The sequence below is a fragment of the Saimiri boliviensis genome, chromosome 2 (genome assembly GCF_048565385.1).
Source record: "Saimiri boliviensis isolate mSaiBol1 chromosome 2, mSaiBol1.pri, whole genome shotgun sequence".
Taxonomy (NCBI): domain Eukaryota; kingdom Metazoa; phylum Chordata; class Mammalia; order Primates; family Cebidae; genus Saimiri; species Saimiri boliviensis.
Genome location: NC_133450.1, coordinates 22,271,093 through 22,285,805, shown reverse-complemented (window position 1 = coordinate 22,285,805; position 14,713 = coordinate 22,271,093). Strand labels below are relative to the sequence as shown.

The window sequence follows — 14,713 nt, the reverse complement described above, 5'->3', positions numbered from 1 at the left end:
AATCAAGTAGAAGCCAAAACAAGTAGGTGTGTTAGATGCACCATACTAAGAAGTATAGATCCAACCCTTAAGCCCAGGTCTTCTGCAGCCAAAACACTCTAACCCTATGGTCACAGCCACAAAAAAGTACAATAGAATACAGATAATATAGACTATCACCCAACTTAAGTTGTTTACAAATATCAATTACAATGGAACTGTGATGAAATGTCCTGGGAAACTCCCCATGTGAAAGTTTGCCAGGATACCCCAAGCTATATAAAGAATGGAAAGCCCAGAAGCCTCTTCTCCAAGTCCGTCTCCTAAGATCCTTGCCAACCACAAGACCAGACATATGCAAATAGCCTGGACAGTGCAGGTATCCCAACCAGATCTTACCAGAGAGCAGCGCAGAGTTCACAAGCACATAGAGCTGATTCCCACAGGCTTCTGCCTATGATGCCTTTCTCAAGCCCTGTCAAATGTGTATTACCCAATGTAGTAATGGCTGTGTGCCAAGATAAGGCAATAAAATTGAAGAGTCAGATTCCTCCTCTCTCAATGACAGCAGCATAAAAAACAGCCCCACTGCACCCTCCAAAAAAAACCACAATACAAGTCCCTATGCTGACACACGCAGCGTCATCACTCAGTGGGGGAAACATCCTAGTGATCCCGTGATGATGAACCCAGCAAAATTCTAAGTGGGGCAAAGAAGGGAACAGGAGAGGAAGGTGAAGGTAAGGGGAAAATATCTAAAAATTTTAAACTGGAAGGTTTTAAAGACCAATAACTTCAGGCATTACGAGAAAACTAAGGCCCAAAGAAATCAAGTGCACCAACAGAGACTGTGATCATGGGCCCAGGAGTTAGGCTGCCTGGATTTCAGTCTTATACAGTCTTCGACTCATAATTCAACCTCTTCAAGCTTCAGTTCACTCTTGTACAGCAAGAATAATAAAACTCACTCCATAATTCTGAGGATTAAATGAGATCACGCATACCAAGTACTCAGGACTGGATGTAATAAAACCTCTGTGACAATGACAATGAAAACAGCAGGTGACCTTATAGAGGACTTACTATGCCCCAAGCTCCATTCCAAACCCTTTGTGAATGTTAGCCATTGCCATCACTGTCGCTCTTGTTAAATAACTCGCCCAAGGTTGCACAACTTGTTCGCAGAAGCCTTGGGACGAGAATGCAGGTTTCCTGAAACCATCCCATTTCTGTCATTTGCACATTCTGGTTTTAGTCATTGTTCAAGAAGTTCTAAATGCTAAGTAGAGTTCCGTGCCCACCAATAGCACCCAGAAGGCAGATTCCAAATCCTCTTTATTATAGATATAGGTGAAGTCTTGCCAAGGAACCAAGACCATTCCTCAGACTGTATGAATGAAAAAAGAGCCCTAAAGATTTATCTATCCTTCCTTCACTTGTCCCAGACCAGACATGGGCTGGTGACAGATAATAAGTAGTCCCAATGAAGACTAGTGGAACAAATTTATCACGTGGAACCCCCTATCATATTCCACACAGTAAGTCCATATAATGGATTTTAGGTATTTGCCACAGAAGAACCACAACCAATAAGCTGCAAGAAATCAGACCTTGAGGCCGAGCGCGGTGGCTCAAGCCTGTAATCCCAGCACTTTGGGAGTCCAAGGCGGGTGGATCACGAGGTCAAGAGATCAAGACCATCCCGGTCAACATGGTGAAACCCCGTCTCTACTAAACATACAAAAAATTAGCTGAGCATGGTGGCATGCGCATGTAGTCCCAGCTACTCGGGAGGCTGAGGCAGGAGAATTGTCTGAACCCAGGAGGCGGAGGTTGCCATGAGCCGAGATCCGCCATTGCACTCCAGCCTGGGTAACAAGAGCGAAACTCCATCTCAAAAAAAAAAAAAAAAAAAAAAAAAGAAATTAGACCTTGAAAAGTGCTGTGCTAGCAGCTGGAAACCCACAGAAGAACTCAATAATTGTGAGGTTAAGTTCATACTGGAATTAGTTTCATGGTAAAAACCTCACCCCATTTTTAGAATGTGAATCATAAAATGAGGTTTAGAATCACCACAAGTGAGTGGTGACTCAGTAACAGCAGCAGGATTGACCAAGAGATACCAAAAATTTCAATGAAGTCTTGGAGTTGCCATTTCAGAGAGCTACTTCTTTCTCAGCATTGCTTATATACAAACATTTGTAGAAGGGACAATGCCATTGCCTGATAAGATGGGGGTCATAGAAGTAGTTTTGTCTTATGACAGTCCTCTAATACACTTTCGTGAGACCTACATGTCTGGAAATGTATCAGTTACCCTTGAGACAGCAACCCTCGAGCAGCTTCCAATACCAGTTGAGGAGATGAAGATGCACAAAACAGCAAATACAAGTCCAACTGCCCCAGCTACTAAGGACATGCTGGAAGTGCCAAGGTTTAGCCACAGGGAGATCTCCGAGGGCTGGAATCATATGGGAGGACTGGGTGGGTTTCTGAGATCTGAAGGATGTCCTTGATTCTGGACCAACAGAGGGACACGTGAGGATGGCCTCTGGACAGAGGATCACCACAGTAGTATTAGGAATCAGAAGCAGACCTTAACAAGGCATGTTTCTGTCTGAACAAGCCTCTGTCTGTTGAGAGCAGAGGTATCTACTGGGGAAATATGGAGTGAAGGGATTAATTGACCTTAAAAGCTAAGAAGATGAGTTCAAGGGGAAATGAGAAGCCGTGGGAGGTTTAAGAGCAGAGAGTGACTCAAGAAGTATGCTTAAGGGAGATTAGCCTTCCTCAGACAGTGCTGGGCAGGAGCGTTGTGATGGAATTTTTCAGCCACCAGTACCTCTGGTATGTTTCACATAGTTGGGGGCCAGAGTCATCATGAACATGTACTCTGTTCTGCCCATTCTAGGGCCTGAGGGTGCAGGGAAGAACAAAAAAACAGCATCACTGCCCTTAAGCAGCTGTCAATTGCGGGGAGATGGCTCAGGGAGATACTGCAGGGAGACAGCAACCTACAACAATAACCTCTGCTCTCTAACCTATTCTGACACGTTAGTCACCAAAAGTAGGAAAGCAGCAAGTGAGGGAGATAAGAGACTTCTGAGAGCTTCAGCCACAGGTGGTCCCAAGCTGTACCCTAAACTGGAAAGGAAGAGCTGTGGGCCACAGGCACTTAGGAAGGGGAGAGCAGGAATGGCATGTCCAGTCTTCGGTGAGTTACATTCTGTTCATCTGAAGAGGGTTGGAGTGGTGTCAAGAGCCCTGGAAAAGGAGCTCTAAGTTTCAGAAAGAGTTCAAGTTCTTGAGCCTCCTCTCCATTCCCATTGCCAATGCCTTGGCTCAGCCCCTCATCTCTCACACAGACAGTTAAGTCTCCTACCTGTCTCCCTGCCTTCAGTATCACCCGCTCCGACCTATTATCCAACGTATTATGCTACAGTTGTCTTCCTAAAACCTGAAAATGGCTATGCCACAGTTCTGCTTACAAATCCTCAAAGGCTCCTCACGGGATACAGTGAGGCATGAGAAATGAACAAAGGATTCCTGAGAGCAGAGGCTTCATCTACGCTTAGCACTGAGCATAGTGCCTGGCACATGTTAGCAGCTCAACAAAAACTGTATAAATGCAGGCACTTTGTCAGTCTGACCCCGATCCACCTCTCTAATCTCATGTGCAATTCTTTCCTCTTGTGAACCCTATATTCCTGATGAACTAAGTTATTTGAAAGACTGTGTTTTTGAATATACTTTGTCCTATTTGATCAATTGTTCATTATCTTTATTAATTTAATACATTATTAAGTATTATCTTTGGTATACATTTTTCCTACATTGTTATTTCATGAGCTCCTGCTCACCTTCAAGTCTCAGCCCAATCATTATCTCAGGCTTGGTTCAACAAGCATTTATGCCAAGTGGCAATCACTAAATGCAAAGATAAAGGACACAAATTATTTTGCCATTAAACCTTTATAATGTGCATGCTCATTTATTTTTTACCTACTCAATATCCAAAACTCCTTTATCCCTCCTGGCAATTAATCCAGGCTTTCTCAATGGATGCTAGAATATTAAGGGAATGCTAAAAGGTACAAGGGCCTTGAAGACATGCAAGGTGCACATGAACAATGGAAACTTGATGTAAACCCAGAAGCAGGCACAACCCAATTCCATGGCAATGGTAACAAGTGCAGCATCCTAACCAGACCCATGGTGTGGCTCTTTTCACTGCTGGCTAGGTCCTGTGGTTCCTATGCATTTTCCAAGCCACGTTTCAGTCATCTGTCAATCCAATGAGCTGTTTGTTTAATACTTTCAATAGACTCCTTTCCTGCTTATACTAGCCAAAATTAATTTCTGTTGCTTGCAACCAAGAACTGTGACCTATGGTGGTATGCCTCAACTTCCAGTAAGTAAAGTACCATACTTCCCACTTGTCCCTTATCCCCCATATCTTCTGAATGCTGATACTACCTTAACCTATATTCATTTACCGAATTATAATGAAATTATTTGCTACTGTGGCTATATGAGGAAAGGGACTGGATCTTTTGCTTACTGATATCTTTAACTCTTAGAATAGGGTATGGCTGGCCAGGTATGGTGGCTCATGCCTGTAATCCCAGCACTTTAGGAGGCTGAGGCAGGTGTATCACGAAGTCAAGAGTTCAAGATCAGCCTGGCCAAGATGGTGAAACTCCGTCTCTACCAAAAAGACAAAAACTAGCTGGATGTGTTGGTGGGTGCCTGTAATGCCAGCTACTCAGGAGGTTGAGGTAGGAGAATTGCTTACAAGATTGCACCACTGCACTCTAGCCTGGGCAACAGAGTGAGACTCCATCTCAAAAAAAAAAAAAAAAAAAATAGGGCATGGTTTTTAGTAAACGTTTGTCGAGTAAACAGCTGAATGAATGAATGAATAAATGAATGAATTTAACATACACTAGGTAGCCTCTTCAGCTCTTTTGAGATGTTAGTAAATGTTTTAGGAAGGTTAAACACTGTGTAAACTAGCTTCTAAACTAGCTTCAGAGAAAATCTGGATATAGGGAAATGTTCACTCCCCTTCCTCTTTGATCTAAAATTGTATCATCCAATTCCAATACAGTAGACACCAGAAACAAGGACTACTGATATGTGACTGATCCAAAGAAGTTTTTCCTTAAGTGTAAAATATATACCAGATTTTAAAGAGTATAAAAATGTGTAAAATATCTAATAATTTTACACTGATTTCATGTTAACATGGTATCCTGGATATACTGACTTAAGTAAAATACACTGTTAAAATTAATTTCACCTGTTTCTTTTAACTTTTAAAAACGAAATTACTAAAAAATTGAAAATCATACATATGTAGCTCATGCTATATTTCTTCCCTTTTTAATTGAGACAGGATCTCACTCTTGCTCAGGCTGGAGTACAAAGCAGCATCACGGCTCACTACAGCCTCGACCTCTGCAGGCTCAGGTGATTCTCTCACCTCAGCCTCCTGAGTAGCTGGGTCTATAAGTGCACATCATCAAATCCAGCTAATTAAAAAAAAAAATTCTATACAGACAGGGTCTCACAGAGGTGCCCAGGCTGGTCTCAAATTCCTGGGCTCAAGCAATCCTCCCAAAGCCTCACAAAAGTGCTGGGATTACAGGCGTGAGCTACTGCACCCAGCCTCATGGCATATTCCTATTGAAGAGCATTGCTCTAAAGTAGTCCATTTTTTAATTTCATCCTTGATTTTGAAGACTATTTTTCACAAGATATAGAACTTTTCCTTCAGTATTTTGTTTTTGGTCTGAATGTTTCTAATGAGCAGCTGACTGTATGTAATTACCTTTCTTATATAATATGTCTTTTTTCCTCTAATGTCTTTCAAGATTTTCTTTTTATCTTTTATTTTCAACTAACTATAGTGTTTGGATGTAGTTTTCTTAGAACTCATTTTACTCTAAGTTAGTGGAGTTTCTTGAATCTGAATGTCACTTTTTCATTAAATTTGGAAAAACTGAGTCAGTATTTCTTCAAATGTGTTTTTCTGCTCCTTTTCCACCTCTTCTGTTAATCTGTCCTTGGGTTCACTGACTCTTGCTATTCTCATCTCCATTCTCCCATAAGCTTATCCTATGAATTTCCTATCTTAGTCATTCAGCTTTTCCATTTTAGAATTTTCTTTCATACCCTCTATTTCTCTAGTGAGATGCCTCATATATTCACACTCATTGTGACAATATTTTCCTTTAGTTCTTTGAACATATTTATAATGGCTGCTTTAAAAACTTTGTCTACTAAATCCAACCTTTGGACTATTTGGGATTAGTTTCTACTGATTTTTTTTCATACCTAATAATTGTTGGCAATACACCGAAGACCATCTGGATTTGACCTTCCTCTGCAGAGTACTGATTTTTGTTCCAGCAGGCAGTTTGACCATGCACTACTCACCTAGAGTGTCTATAAAGCTTGGTCTTTTAATTCATTGGATTAATTTGTTTCCCAAGGCCCTCTAATTGCTGTAGGAGTAAATTTCTAAACTCTATCTCCCCTGCAGATCTTAACAGGGTATGATGGTTAATACTGAGTGTCAACTTCATTGGACTGACAGATGCAAAGTATTGTTCCCAGGTGTGTCTGTAAGGGTGTTGCCAAAGGAGATTAACATTTGAGTCAGTAGAATGGGTGGACACCATCTAATCAACTGCCAGTATGGCTAGAATAAAGCAGACAGAAGAAAATGGAATGACCAATGACCAGACTTGCTGAGTCTTCTAGCCGTCATCTTTCTCCTATGCTTGATGCTTCCTGCCCTCAAACATCAGACTCCAAGTTCTTCAGCTCTTGGACTTACACCTGTGATTTGCCAAGGGCTCCTGGGCCTTTGGCCACAGACTGAAAGCAGCACTGTCAGCTTCCCTACTTTTGAGGTTTGGGGACTCGGACTGGTTTCCTTGGTCCTCAGCTTGCAGACAGCCTATTGTGGGACTTAACCTTGTGATCAATACTCCTTAATAAACTCCCCTTCATATATACATCTATCCTATTAATTCTGTCCCTTTAGAGAACCCTGCCTAATACACAGGGCTTGGTTCTAGGCTTTTTTTTTTGAGACGGAGTTTCGCTCTTGTTACCCAGGCTGGAGTGCAATGGTGCGATCTCGGCTCACTGCAACCTCCGCCTGCTGGGTTCAGGCAATTCTCCTGCCTCAGCCTCCTGAGAAGCTGGGATTACAGGCACACGCCACCATGCCCAGCTAATTTTTGTATTTTTAGTAGAGACGGAGTTTCACCATGTTGACCAGGATGGTCTTGATCTCTTGACCTCGTGATCCACCTGCCTCGGCCTCCCAAAGTGCTGGGATTACAGGCGTTAGCCACCACGCCCAGCTTAGGCTTTATTAGTGTAGGTTTAAAGTAAATCTTACTCTAGAGCAGGGGCTGGCAAACTACAGCCAAAGCCTAAGTCTGGCCCTCTGCCTTTTTTGATAAATACAGTTGTATTCTCAGTATATTTACCAGCCACATCCATTAGTTTACATATTGTCTATGGCTGCTTTTGCTCTACAATAGCAGAGTTGAGTAGCTGTGACAGATAACTGTATGGCTCACAGGGACTGAAATAATTAGTGGTCAATAATAACTACTGGCCATTTATAGAAAAAAGTTTACAGACTCTCCTTGAGAGCATGGTCCTTACCCCTAATACACAGGCTTTCCTTATCTTTGTTGATGCTTGGGTTGTTAATAAGATATTAAGGAGCTCTTTACACTATGTCTGGGCTAGACCACCAATGTCACCCAGTATTGTCTGATGACTAGCATCTTTGTCCCATTCTCAATCCTGAAGCAGCCACTCTATTAAGTTCTGTATGGTTTCAGTGTGTACAGGTGCACTCTAGGCTGGCCAAGGGTTCTCTGGGTATATCCAGACATATTTCTGCTTCTCTCTCTCCATCCCCATGCTCTCTGCTCTCTGGTGCCCTGTCCTGCAGATTCCAGCTGCTTCAGTGGCCCCAAGCTCGGGTCTCTGTTTTCTGAGCTCAGCAGGACTGCTGTGCTTGGCTTAGACTCCAGCAGACAACGCTGCAGTCAGGAAACTCTTCCCTGGAAAAGAGCCAAGGGGAGTGTCTGGCTCACCTCAGGACAGAAAATCTTGTGCCGCTTGTTGACTGAAGCCTCAAAACAGTTGCCTCATAGATGTTGTTGTTTTGTGGTTTTCACTGCAGAAGGGCTAGTTACCAATTATAACCAGAACTGGAAGTCCTCGCCTGGAACATTACTTTCTGACTTGTGTTTACTTTTAAAATGACACTAGTTCAGACCATCTAAATAAAGATCATTTCATACCAGTGTCCTCAAAATTAATTAGAAGTTTTATAGAAATTTTATAAATCGTATGAGAATAAAAGGAAGGTTTCATTCAGCCATATACATTAATTCCATTGCTCCTGAGCTGGGACAATGTTTTATTTTGTTAAGTTAGCTATGCTACATAATACAAAAACATTATTTGTGCCTGGTTAGTGATCCAAAAGCGGCTGTTAAACCTTTGGCCATCTTCCCTGTCTACTCTTTTTCACAGGTATTCAGCTCGGCAGCATCTTTGAAAATCTCCATATATACTTTTGGGTTTGAGGCTGCTGGCAACCACCGACCAGCCATCTGTTTGGGGTTTATGCAGAAACATCGTAAACTAGATCCTAGTGTCAATTCCAAACCCACAAGTAAGGCCTCAGTTTTCTCTTTAATCAAGGACAAGCCTCTAAAGGTCAAATCAAAAGCTAGAAAGAAAAGGAAAAATGGGAAAAAGCAGACTACGTGAATTCTATATATTTCTTCACAGCATTCTTCCAAAGCAAGACATCCAGTTACCTTACTGAGCATCTACTATGCACTCAGAATTGTGCACAGCACAACGACCCAAGATAATATCAAGCTTTCATACACTGACATCTGTGACACAGTGGACTACAGGAGCCACAGAAGTTGAATCAGAAAGTTGAAGGAACCATGCTGCTTGTTTTATACATTCTTAGAACAAAGAGAAGCCTGGAAGTCCCATGACCCCGTGAGAAAGACTAAATCAGATTAAGGACTTGAACACTGTTTCTCTTCCCTTTCCTTCTTCCACATTCTTTTTTCTTGATAAGGGATGCAAATTCTCATGAATAAAACCTGAACGCAGTTCACTGAAGAACACACACACACAAGACACACACACATACATACACACAAATATTAATTCACGGGTATCCTGATGCTCCTAAAAGAGAAAATGAGTTGAGTGATTCTGGTTGTTTGTTCTTATTATTAACTTTTTTTTAAATTTCATTCTTTTTTTTTTTTTTTTTTTTTTTTTGAGACAGCATTTCACTCTTGTTACCCAGGCTGGAGTGCAATGGCGCGATCTCGGCTCACCGCAACCTCCGCCTCCTGTGTTCAGGCAATTCTCCTGCCTCAGCCTCCTGAGTAGCTGAGGTTACAGGTACGTGCCACCACGCCCAGCTAATTTTTTGTATTTTTAGTAGAGACGGGGTTTCACCATGTTGACCAGGATGGTCTTGATCTCTTGATCTCGTGATCCAACCGCCTCGGCCTCCCAAAGTGTTGGGATTACAGGCGTGAGCCACTGCGCGCGGCCTAAAAATTTCATTCTTTCATTTAAATATTTCACTTTTAAAAAGCAAAAGGAGACCAACCAATCTTCTTCCAATTTCCATTGGAAACTGGGGAACAGAATGAACACCTTAGCCTCAAACCAAACATATATGAGAAGGAAGTCCAAAAGAAACAAATGTCTTATTTTGACCAGTTAGCATCTATCTGTGATTGTCCGTAAGTGAACTCCCTCTTCTTTTTGTCTTACAATCAGACAAAGCATAATGTCCAAATCCTAGGAGCCTTCCCTTCTCTAAAGTCATACTACTTGGGTGTATGGATATGTGTATATGAATGTAAACATATTTATGTACATGCATACCTATATATGTATATCCCAAGGTTATAATTTCAAAATACTCTTATTATGCAATTTTCCTTCAAAATAAACAATCCCCATGGCTCTGCTATCTAACAATTCCATGGCCCTACATATAGAGTCAAGCATCTAAGTTACACTTGGCTCGAAAAACAGGTTAGGCATTGCCTCTGATCTTTGGTGCATTCCTGAGGCAGTGACCTTGACTGACATCCCCAGGAACCTGAGCAGTGTGTCACATTAGTGAATAGCTCTGGTAGGAGGTCAGGCTTTAAAGTTTGCAAAGCATTTTCCAGTTCCTTGAACTCTTAGAAGGTACTGGCTTACTCTATCTTGGTAAATTCATCTTGGTTTAATTCCATTTCTTATCTTTTTTTGAAATGAAAATACTAATATTTTGCCTGTGTGACAGTGGGGAGGTGATGTGGATAATTTGTTCTCATCTGTATTTTAGAGCCATACATAAATTAGATGCGCTTTACAATTCATTTAATTTCAGAGAAGATAAAATGTTTTTTAAGACCAAGCACAGTGGCTCCCACTTGTAATCCTAGCACTTTGGGAGGCCGAGGAGGGCAGATCACTTGAGGTCAGAAGTTCGTGACCAGAATGGCCAACATGGTGAAACCCCATTTTTACTAAGAACACAAAAACTAGCCAGGAGTGGTGGCGTGTGCCATAATCCCAGCTACTAGGGAGGCTAAGACAGAAGAATCACTTGAACCCAAAAGGTGGAGGTTGCAGTGAGTCAAGACTTAGGCACTGCACTCCAGCCTGGATGAAAGAGCAAGACTCCATCTCAGAAAAATCCTATATTATACACACACAGACACAGACTCAGACACACACGAAATATATGTATGCATAGATATATTTAAAATATAAATGTATATATGTGTGTATATTAAAATATATCTATACATACATATATACATAAATATATCTATCTATATATTTAAATATATCTACATATACATATATTTCTTAGACTCAATGAAATACAGTATTATTTTTTACCAGTTACCAAAAATTAAAATTAATATATAGTTCCAGAATACAAAGAACTTCATAGGTTATTTCATTTTTACAGTAACCCTGAGATACGTAAAGCAAATATTTCTCTCACTTGATAAAGTAACTGGCTCAGAGAGGTTCTGTGACTAGATCAAAGTCACATATCTAACCATGCCCCAGAATTGGGACAGAATTACAGATCTCCTGACTCTATAAATTCTGCACTTGTTCCACAACAGCACATTCTGCCTTCCAGAAACGAGGTATAACTGACAGTATTCACTGTATCACCAGCATCCATTTCTTCTCATCATCCTGGCTTAAGCCAGTCATAATAATTCCTATTCCTGCTTTCCTGGCTTCACCTAGAGGTGGCAACTTCACCAAGTTCTAGTTAGTTAGACATAATGGAGAAATATAGTTCTAAAAAAGTATTTTTTGTCTTGGTTTTGTTTTGCTATCCCAGTGAAGAAGACAGACGTAGTTCATGCAGCTCTGATCCTTCTCACTTTCTCTTTTTTCCTTTCTTGAATATGGTCATAATAGCTGGAGCCACAATAATCATAGGAAGGATAGGCTCAGAGAATAACAGTCATTGGCCCGGATGTCACTGGGTCACTGAACTAGTAACAACAATCATTCGTTTCTCTATTTTTTTATGTGAAAAATTCTATTTTTGCTTAAGCCATTATAATTAGACTTTCTGATGCATGCAGATGAATTTAACTCTAACCAAAAAAAAGAAGAGATCAATGTGGTAGGCAGAATCTCAAAATGACCCATATCTGAGCGCTGGTATTACTCTTGTGATTACGTTATACTGCATAGCAAAACAGATTTTACAGATGCAATTAAGGTTACTACTCAATTGACCTTAAGATAGGGAGATTATCCAGGTGAGCTAAATCTAATTAATGAGCTCTTTAAAAGGGGACTTCAATCCTGCAACTACAAGCAACTGAACTCAGCCAACAACAGGCCATATCCGGAACTCATACCCTGAGTTCCAGTGAGAACACCACCGGCCAACCCTTGATTTCAACGCTGAGCAGGGAACCCACTCAGACTGTGCCAGGCTTCTGACCTAACAAACAGTGAGGTTTCAACACTCATTCTGTGGTCCTGTGATCCACAGTAACAGAAGACCAATACATAAACCAAGAACATCTCTGATTGTCAATGACATTGTGAAAGAAAAAGAGAGTATAACTGTAAAAGATGGGAGAATTTACTCCAGAGCTTAAAATCTTGGGATTCTAGACAAAACCTTCTTTAAATCATTTTCCAATATGGATAAAGGACTGAACTTCAACTTAAATCAACTGTTATCCATAGTAAGGAATAAATCAAAGACAATACAAAACAGCAGAAAATACAAAATTATACATGTAGCATTCTGAAACATACTAAATGGGTATCTCTTTCCAAAAGGTTTAATTTCTTTTTTTCTGCCTTTCTTTTTTCTTGCCTTGCTTGAAAAGTCTGCCTGCCTTTCTGTACTGTGAAACATACTACAAGGGTATTCTCTCTCCAGAAGGTTTAATTTCTTTTTTTCTGCCTAGCTTATTCAGGCCACTGCAAAATTAGGTTGCCTTTTCAGAGACATGGGGCAAGGCTGGAAGAGTGATTATTTTTAGTGGAGAAAGTTAAGGAAACTTTTGGGGTATGTTCCCTTTCAACATCAGGAGGCCAGTGGCAATTCAACCAGTTTTTTGAAGCACAAGTGATCATTACATGCCAGTGATTCTTCTTAGTAGTAAGGGATGTTAACAGTTTAGAACGTTTTGAAGGTAGGATGAGGGTCGAGTGGGGAAAAAAAGAGAGGAAAAGTAGAACAGATTGTGGCATCATCTCTCACACTCTTTCCTTAAATAGGAAATTTATTAATTCATCCCACAAGTGGTTATTAAATAACAGCTAGATGTTCAAACAGAAGTAAATGACGGCCAGGTGCAGTGGCTCACGCCTGTAATCCAAACACTTTGGGAGATCAAGGTGGGTGGATCACCTGAGATCATGAGTTTGAGACCAACCTGACCAACATGGTGAAATCCTGCCTCTACTGAAAGTACCAAAATTAGCCAGGTGTGGTGGTGTGCACCTGTAATCCTAGTTACTCTGGAGGCTGAAGCAGAAGAACTGCTTGAACCCAGGAGGCAGAGGTTGCAGTAAGCCAAGATTGGGCCATTACACTTCAGCCTGGCAACAAGAGTGAAACTCCACCTCAAACAAAAAAGAAAGAAAGAAAGGAAAGAAATAAAGGAAGGAAAGAAAGAAAGAAATGAGATATAGACCCTGCCTTCAAGGGGCTTACATCATGAGAGAAAAGGAAGTATGAAACAAGTCAACCAAAAACAAAAGACTGACAAATTTATAGTTAAGACCAAGGAATAACAAGGATCTTTTTTTTTTCTTTCTTTTTTTGAGACGGAGTTTCGCTCTTGTTACCCAGGCTGGAGTGCAATGGCACGATCTCGGCTCACTGTAACCTCCGCCTCCTGGGTTCAGGCAATTCTCCTGCCTCAGCCTCCCTAGTAGCTGGGACTACAGGTGTGCGCCACCATGCCCAGTTAATTTTTTTATTTTTAGTAGAGACGGGGTTTCACCATGTTGACCAGGATGGTCTCGATCTCTTGACCTCATGATCCACCCGTCTCGGCCTCCCAAAGTGCTGGGATTACAGGCGTGAGCCACCGCGCGTGGCTGGATCTTATCCTATATAGAGTGACAGAAGATGTCTCTGAAGAAGTGACACTTAACTAGCATCTCAAGGATAAGAAGAAGCCAACCACGACGGGATGAAAAGTGAAAAGGATTCAAGGTAAAGGGAACTAAAAACACAAAGAGTCTGAGATGAGGAAAACAAACAAATCAAGAAAAAACTTGACCTGGGATTGCGAGTAGACAAGAGGCATGAGATGGTGTAAAGGTCATGAGTTTTTAGAAGGACAAGATCTTGTGATTCAAGTTAAGATGTTTAACTTTCATTCCAAGCATAATGAGAAGTTACTGAAGAAGTTTAAAGAGGAGCAACAAAATGTGATTTGCCTTTTTAGAAACTCAGCGGAGAAGAGAATGGAAAGGGAAAGACTAGAATTAAAGCTAACAATACGGAGGCTGTCAGAACAGTTGAGAGAAGAGATGATGGTGTCCTGAAACCACCTAGGTATCCAATGATGAGCGGGATGGACAAGCAAAATGTAGTATATACATGCAATGGAACATCATTCAGCCTCAAAAAGAAAGAAAATCCTGATGTATGCTACAACATGAATGAACCTCGAGGACACCTTGCTAAGTGAAATAAGCCAGTTACAAAATGACAAATACTCTATGATTCCACTTATATGAGGTACTTAGAGTAGTCAGATTAACAGAAACAGAAAGTAGAATGGTGGTTGCCAAGCGTCTGGGGAGGCAGAGGAGTTAGTGTTTAACAGGTACAAAGTTTCACTTGTGCAAGATAAAAAGAGTTCTGGAGATAGATGTGGTAATAGTTGCAGCAAAAGAACATAATGCCACTGAATTGTACTCTTAAAAACAGTTAAGATGGTCCATTCTATAGTTGTAATTTAACACAATTTTAAAAATTAAATGACCATGCAAGCTGAAACCATGCAAAGTAGTCTTTGCAAAGGGGAAAATACAATTGTTTTGTGACCTTTAAAACTTTCTGTCAAGCATTAAAAGCTTTCTTACTATTGTAATTTAAAATATTAGCAACATTTAATCAAACATTAAAAGCATTCTT

The 14,713-nt window shown here is 40.8% G+C and overlaps 1 protein-coding gene across 9 annotated transcripts in view; it reads right to left on the bottom strand.

Moving 5' to 3' along the window:
- The window catches only part of STON2 (stonin 2), a 173,703-nt gene that overhangs the window by 142,598 nt on the left and 16,392 nt on the right, over positions 1 to 14,713 (bottom strand). Inside the window, exon 1 of one of the 9 annotated variants that reach the window (XM_074392882.1) lies at positions 379 to 10,854. The exons of the other annotated variants lie outside the window; for them this stretch is intronic. The gene's annotated coding sequence lies outside the window, so the exon portion shown is untranslated. Of the gene's footprint in view, positions 1 to 378; positions 10,855 to 14,713 lie in introns of those variants that run through there. 9 annotated transcript variants of the gene reach the window in all.